The sequence below is a fragment of the Mandrillus leucophaeus genome, unplaced genomic scaffold (assembly GCF_000951045.1).
Source record: "Mandrillus leucophaeus isolate KB7577 unplaced genomic scaffold, Mleu.le_1.0 Scaffold167, whole genome shotgun sequence".
NCBI classification, from domain to species: domain Eukaryota; kingdom Metazoa; phylum Chordata; class Mammalia; order Primates; family Cercopithecidae; genus Mandrillus; species Mandrillus leucophaeus.
This window is the reverse complement of record NW_012101665.1, coordinates 2,840,377-2,848,399: the sequence shown is the minus strand read 5'-3', so window position 1 is coordinate 2,848,399 and position 8,023 is coordinate 2,840,377.

Genomic DNA, 8,023 nt, shown 5'->3' with positions numbered 1-8,023 from the left:
GGAGTTTCACAAACTAAAAACTGAGTTAGTGGCTGTGAAAGAGAATAGTTAAGCTAAAATCTGAATGGCAAATAATTCTATTTTAGAAATCTGTGAATAGGTCAATTAAATACCACTTTCATTTTAGGAGATAGCATTGCAGATGGACTTTCAGACAAGAAAACAGGTTATCTTTGGGAACAGTCTATAAACGAGTTTCCTTACAGTCTGCAGGGCAGTCAGTTGCAGTGTCCAGATGTTAGACTCAAAGCACATTTAAAGAGGAAGCCAGCGGTGGCAATCTGACAAGATATTTTTTTTGCCTGTTTCACAAAGTTGAAGCTTTAGCTTATAGGGCCTCAGGAAAAAGGTAATAGCAATTTCATTGAGTCTAAGTAAGAAAAATCCTTTTGAATTTTTATTACCAGATTTTAGTGAGGATAAACAGTTGATATTTCTGGCTTTTAAACTTTTTTTTTTTTTTAACCAATGACATCCTCCCAAGTACCATAATTGAGGTTATAATTTAAGCATAAGGTGTCTTCAAAGAGGTGGCAAACACTTTTTACAAGATCCAAAATTACCCCAAAGATAGCTCAAAGAAAGGAAAATTTTGCTAGCCATAAATGGAGTGTGACTCACATTTCTGTTTGGCCAGTCTCTGGAGTCTCAGCTTCTCAGCTGATTTTCTATGTACAGAAGCCAGAACGCCTCATATGCCCTTACAGATGAAAGACAGGAAATCAAACTCTGTCCATGGAAGGGAAAATAGTCAATAAATTTTGTGAAGGTAACACAAACATCAATCCAGAAAGCACTCAGTCTCTTGCCAGAAGTTTAATTCAGGCTGCTGTGGTAAAAGGGCAGACCTTAGCCACTAGATTACAACGTGGGGTGGTCTTTATTGTTCTTCCCAGAAGAAATCCAGAGCAGACAGCTTGAATTTGCAAAGGATTTTAACTTTGTTTTAGGTCAGATTTCTTTTTTTCTCTTTAATTTAGTCAGAGAATTCTCAAGGCTAGCTGTGACACCATTATGTGTCCTTTTAGAATGTATTTTCCCATTAATTGTTTCCAATTTAAAAAATCTCTAAAATCTTTAAAAATCTATCGTTTGGCCACTGACAATTAGAATTTTCAAAGACATACTTAATTCCAATAGTGACTTTATCCAAAAGCCTCTTCATGTAAAACCCTGGTGGTAGTTTTCCAGGTTTTTACCATGGAAGAAACCGTTGTTCCCGGAGAGGGTGTAGAAGAGGCTATCCCCATGATCCCCACAAATTCATTCTCAGAAATAGACTCAACATAGCAAAGATGACAAAAACCCCATAGGTTTGGGACTTTTTAAGACAGAACTCACCTAAAAGCTTCATACATTCAGAATGAAGAGAGTGCTGCTTAAAATATTACAGGCCTCGGTCTTCCAATCTTTCAGACTGGCTGCCTGATGTGAACCTGAAAAATCACACCCTCCAGATGATGGAGACTAAGAGAGGAAAGACACTTAGTCACAGTCATGCTCTCAAGGACATGAGACAGGATAAGAGGAAAACCTCATCCGTATTACAGGGACCCACAGCAAAGTTTATTTTAATAGACGCCCATCTAGCCAGAACCACCAAACCAGCCAATCTTCAGGGCTGGTTGAAACAATGGGCTTATAGGGGTTGTAGGCCCATGTCCTCACTCTGGTACCCATCTTCACGACAGAACAACACAGAAAGACAAAGACGAAGGAAAATGACAACAACAACAACAACAAAAAATCACCTATTTCTGAGAGGAAAGGGGGTCAAAGAATGTGAATATTTATACCTCACAGTACCAAAAGTACACCAGAGTCACTATAACCCAAGACTCATCACACAAATCCGTTTTTCTCATTAATAAAAGCATTGCAGATGAGACAAACAGCGATTCTTTTCCCATCCACTCAGTTGGAATACGGAGAGAGAGAGATGTCAGGAGACTGGCTGGTAAGAAATTCTTATCCCTTTACTGGCAGGTCAGATTTCTGGGTTCTCTTTTCTGCAGCTTACAGAAGAGAAGAGCAGCTTTGATCTCCCTGCTCACTGTACTATAGTGTGGTGGCCATAGGCTCTTGACTCCTTAAAGTTTCACTGAAAAAATATCACTGACATGAGGCCGAGTAATGAATAGGGGGAAAGACCTGTAAATCTATTTAGCATGTACACACAGGAGCCTTCAGAATGAAGACCCAACTTCTTCATGAGTTACAAAAACTTGAGGTTACAGAAGAATGGGGGCTTACATCCTGGTAAAACAGGTTATGGGAAGGGGGAGAAGAGGAATTTTACTGATGGGCAATAAATGATTGCAAGGGAGAATGACTGGATTGGGGAACAGAGATTAACTGATTCATGGAGACAGTCATTATCCTCATAAAAAGGTCTGTGCAGGTATGGTCACATCTTCTTCTTTTCTGCAGTAGATAGTGAGATAACGGGGAGGGAAAGAAAAAGATTATTCTCCTTGGTGGGTCAGGATTTTAGGCAGATAAAGGAACTTCAGCTTCTTTGGGTGAGATCATGTGGAGATTAGGTCAGAGAGACCTTGAAGCTTCTTCAGCTTAGCATGTCAAAACATCGTATTTTAGGGCAACAATTTCTGAGCCCAATATTACTATGTCAACTCCCCTCCCCTACCAGGAAACTGCAATTGAGCAGAATAGATAGTAATGATACTAAGGTTATAAGGGTGTTAAAAGATAACATTTCTTAAGGGTACTTAAGGGTAAAAGCATTCTTCTCAAAAAATATAAAACACATGAAGATTTTATTAAATTCATTAATTAATAATGGAACTAGAAGATGTTACAACCAGTTCAGAGTAGTTCTTTTTAATGACACAAATGTAGGGAATAAGGAATGCTAAAACAAAATTTTAAATAGAGACAAAAGTGGTCTATCTACAGGACAATAACCAACTGTATTCCACAAGGACCCAATTTGTTTGTATTTCAATTGAAAGGAATCATTCACAGAATTATGAGTTTTAAATTGTTCAAAAACAATGACAAGCACAGTGATTGCGGATGGGTACACTATAAAGGTTGCCAGTGATCTCTGCCTTCCTCATTTCGAATCTGTCTCAATTTTTCTGACATGCATTTGCAGAGAAATTGTGATGGGGTTTTTTTTTTTCCATCAGACAAAAGGCAAGCATCCCATTTGACTGAGGGAGTCAAAGGTAGTCCCCACAGAAGTGGTATTTAAATGAATGTTGATTGAATGTGCATTAAGTAAAGAATATCTATGGGGACTTAACATTTGAAAGGTTCTGCGGCATCTGAAAAATCAGAGCAAAACTGTTGGATGAAAATGGAATGCTAATTTAGAGTCGTGTTTGGAAGAACTGAGGTCCCAGTGATGGAATTTGAGTTTATGATTTCCCAAAGTATGCCTCCTAGAGGAGGAAGTATACATCAGTGCTTGATGGCTTTGACAGACTCTGAGTGTGGCCTGCAACTTCTCAATGAAAAATGTCAAATTTATCAGCAATCATGTTTTATCTTAAAATTTCACTTGGGTTTTAATATAATAATCTATGAGATTACAACTTATTGAGTAAAATTTATTGTGCTTAGTACATGAGAGGAAAGAAGTATATGTTGGTTCTGAATTTTGGCTGAACTGACATTCTGCAAAGTCATCCCAGGCTCTTAGCCAGACTCTCTGGGTACACTCAGTTTGTCTATGGAGATATGCAAGCTCCTCAAATTAAGGGGCAAAACATGCATTGACTACAGGTTACTAAAAGCTTTTATTGGTCAGCGAAGTAACATAGTTATTTTATTCTGTTTGGGGAAAATTACTGCCAATTCCCTGAAAGATGAATTGACCCAGCACCAGTGAGAAGCAGGGATCAGAAAATGGGCTGCGGAAACAGGCCTGGACTGAGGGTGTGAATGGGAAGAAAAACGCTACCTTACAGAGGTAATTAAAATGTTCTGAGCAATTATCTACAGGCAAGAAAAGAGAAGGGTCAGGTGTAACAATTCTGGTTGTATTCTTCCAGACAGTTTGCTGGTAGAACTGGAGTTAGCTACTATGCCACTGATAGAAACAGGAGACAGCCAAGGGTCCCTGCAGAAACCCTGCCTTCAAGCCTAAAACGCCCTGCAGGCTGAAAAACCGGCTACCGGTCCCAGATGAAACCCACAACCCAGAGGGAGAACTGCCCCTGTTTGCCCATCCTTTCCCAGCCCATTTTTTCTGAGTAAGGCCCACATGCACACCGGGAAAATGGTGTGGAGCCACGGAAATTGCGCCTTGTTCAATGGGGAGGAGCCTGGTCTCTTCAGTTTTCCTGTGTGTGGCCTGGAATCAATCTGTGAGGTGGGGGCCTGTTAGCAGGATCCCCTCTCCCTTTCTTGAGAGTTTTTTCTTTTTTTCCTTTTTGTCCAATACATTCTGTTCCCCACACCCTTCAATGTGTCCACGTGCCTAAATTTTCCGGGTCTTGATATAAGAACCCAGATTTAGCTGAAATAAGGAAGAAAAATTCTCCTTAGAATTTTTGGAAGGTTGATATAAAGTTAACAGTTGCAGCCACCTGATAGTTTCTAAATCCCAAGTTTCTTGTATTACACATTGCTCTTTTTCTCTAGCCTTTTAAAGCAGACCTGTAAGAGATTCGGCCAGCTTTAGCATTTCTTTTGTCTTTTAATCTGTAAATGTTGTGCTTGAGCAGGAAGCAGACAGATTACCTTTTTAAGACACTAAAGGAGATGAGATGAAATTATTTGCATGATCAAAATGCATATTTAGAGTGTGCATCTGGGAATAAGTCTTCCATGATTAAGTTCTTGGGAAAAAGAAATTTCATTTTCCTACTTGGGATTAAAGAAAGTTCATCATAATATTAATAGTCTAGTGAGAAGAGTGAATGTGAGGATGCAAAGCCAAACAATATTCAAATTTACGAATCTGAGAAGAAATCTTTAATCTGGCATTATGGCCAACGAATCTCATGTAAAAGTTTCTTCCAGATTCCTGCACAGCTTAACTTTTAGAAACACAACACAGGATCTTTCAGAGATAAGCTTTGATGAGTTCAGGACACACCACCCCCAAAATATGACATGGTAGCATATGTAATATTTTAGGTGGAAAGAATTTGAGAAATATCATGAGTGGGAAGTGTCTTCTGACCTTGCCATGAAGCAGATCATAGCACCCCATGTGAAAGGTGCCCTCCCTCTACCCAGATAAAAAGATCAGCCTTCTCTCTGAAGACACAGGGATGCAGAGAGGAACTGAATGAAGGGATTTTGCTAAGTTTTCTCCAGCTTACTCATACCCTTTATGCTATCACATTTTCCATAACTTTCCACTTTTCATTAAACCTAGAATACAAACTCTCAGGTTAAACTGTTTCTTTGGATCTTCATTTCCTTATGAAAACTCCCATGTCACATAAAACTTAAATAAATGTGTATGCTTTCTTCTTGTTAATATCTCTTTTGTTGCAGGAGTACCACCCAATGCACGTAAGATGAGGAGAAGGAAAAGATGTTTTTCCCCCTCTATAGCTGCACAGTCACAAACAAGGCTGTACCTATGTGAGGTTTCTTTGGATAGCAGTGAGCAAAACCTATGTGGAGAGGTTCTGTGCTGAAGGAATTTTGCTTACCAGAGGACCAGAAACACATACACACATGAGCAGGGGACAAGGGCGTGGCAAAGGACTCAGAGTGATTAGGGGACATGAGCCTTATGGAAAGCAAAGGACCCTGGAAAGCAGTAATAGTCATTGCTGACATTCATTAATAGTTTACTATGAGTGTGTGTGTGCAACACACACACACACACAGATTGATTCTGCTTTTTCTAGAATTAGAACTAGAAACCCTGGTTAAGGAGGGCTAGGATACAAATCCCATTTGGGGATTGCATCCTTTAAAGGGCGTATGAGGAGAATTGTCGTTTCTTTAATAGTGCTTGGTCCTAAACTTTCCCACAAGTCCGATCATGGAAAGATTTCCCAAGGAGTTCTGCTTTGAGTATTTATATCCATCTGACTTCTAGGAAAAAGCCAAGAAATAGACAGAGAAACAAAGAATACCCTAAAGACACTTAGAGATGTACCAGATTGTAATGTTGCACATTTCTTAGGACAATATCATATATCAGAAGAGAGTGGGTTTACTTGGATAGGAGTCAGAAATTTGGGGAAATAATGGCTGTGTTAGCAAATGCAGCCTTCACCATACCAAGAAGGCTTGTTTTTCTTAGCACACAGTGGATTTAAAGTTACAGCCTGAGTGGATATTCCCAGCTCAGTTGATTTCTCATGAGCCACATATATTCACATGCCCCAGACAAGATTATTTCCAGTTTTCAGCACTCGTAGTTCTGGGAAGGGAGAGCTAAATTATGTGAGAGCACTCCCAGTGGGGGGACACATACAGATAGTTGTTCTAGAAGCAATAAAACTAGGGCAATAAAGGGAACTGAAGGTTAGACAAGTCTGAGGCCTCAGACATTGTGTTCAATCAATTACAACAGAAGGACCTAGCATTGATTCCAGCTGAAATCTTAAGTATATAGCAGCTAGATTAGCCTCATCAGAGAAAACAATGATTTTTGGGGCTATGTATGAAGATGAACTCCCTAAAAAGCTCTAATTTTTAGAAAATATTTCTTATCATTTCAACAAACATTATGAAGTATATTCTGGACACTGGGAATATAAAAGTGAGTACAAAGACCCTTTCCTCAAAGATTTTCTAGTCCTTTCACAAATTCCTTATGGGTTTGACAACAGAAATAATACTTTAGAATATTTATACCTATAATTAATAAATTAACTTTTGCCATGAAGAAGGAAAACAAAAGAACATCCAAAAATTTATAAAATATTACCAATAAAGTAAAAGTTTATTCCACATTGAATCAAACTATTAATTTCGTTTTCTGCAGATTTTTCAAATTGGCACTTGCCGTTAATAAGAAACTTATTTTGTTTGTTTCCATCATTTATGTAAGGTAATTTATATCCTTCAACTTGCTATAAAAGTTGAGACTGTTAAAATTTGTTCAGTAGTTCTACTTCTAACCCTGTGCAGGAACTCTTTCTAACTTCCTATTTTCAGTCTCCCCATTTGCAAAATGGATTTAATGATACATTCACCCAATAGATTTTTAAATAAGCATTTTAAAAGTAAATATAGGGCTGGGTGCAGGGGCTCACGCCTATCATCCCAGCACTTTGGGAGGCTCAGGCAGGCAGATCATTTGAAGCCAGGAGTTTGAGACTAGCCCAGGCAATTTGGCAAAACCTATCTCTACTAAAAATATGAAAATTAGCTGGGCATGGTGACGCATGCCTGTAATCCCTCCCAGCTACTCAGGAGGCTGAGGTGGGAGAATCGCTTGAACCCAAGATGGGGAGGTTGCTGAGATCGTGCCACTGTACTCCAGCCTGGATGACAGAGTGAGACTCTATCTAAAAAAGGTTAAAATTAAAATTAAAAAGTAAATATATATAAAGCACAAAAAAGAGTAACTTACTCATAGTAAGCTATTAATGAATGTCAGCAATGACTATTACTGTTTTCAAGGGTCCTTTGGTTTCCATAAGGCTCATGTTCCCCACTCACTCTGAGCCCTGTGCCACACCCTTGTCCCCTGCCCATGGTGTGAAGTGCTATTCCCTACTTAGGGAGCAATAGCCACTGCTTTATGTTCTTCACCTGGGAGGGTCTGATCCAGCAACGATCCCCAACACAGAGATTGGATCTTTTTCTTCTTTCTCACAAAGACCAATGGGAGGTGGAGACCTAGGTAAGTGGGTCTGCTCTGTGTACTAGAATTTTCACTCAGGTGGGCGGTCTATATGGGAGGGTAGGGTAGGAACAAGCATACTTTCACTTTCATTCTCACACTGGGCTAGCTCTCTTTCATAGTTGATTTTGGTGTTCCATGTTCTCATGCTGTTGTCACATTTCTCACATTGGACAGAACCTGGGAGCAGGAAGCAGCCAAGGGAAGAGGAGGTGACTTTTATTCAACCTTTCA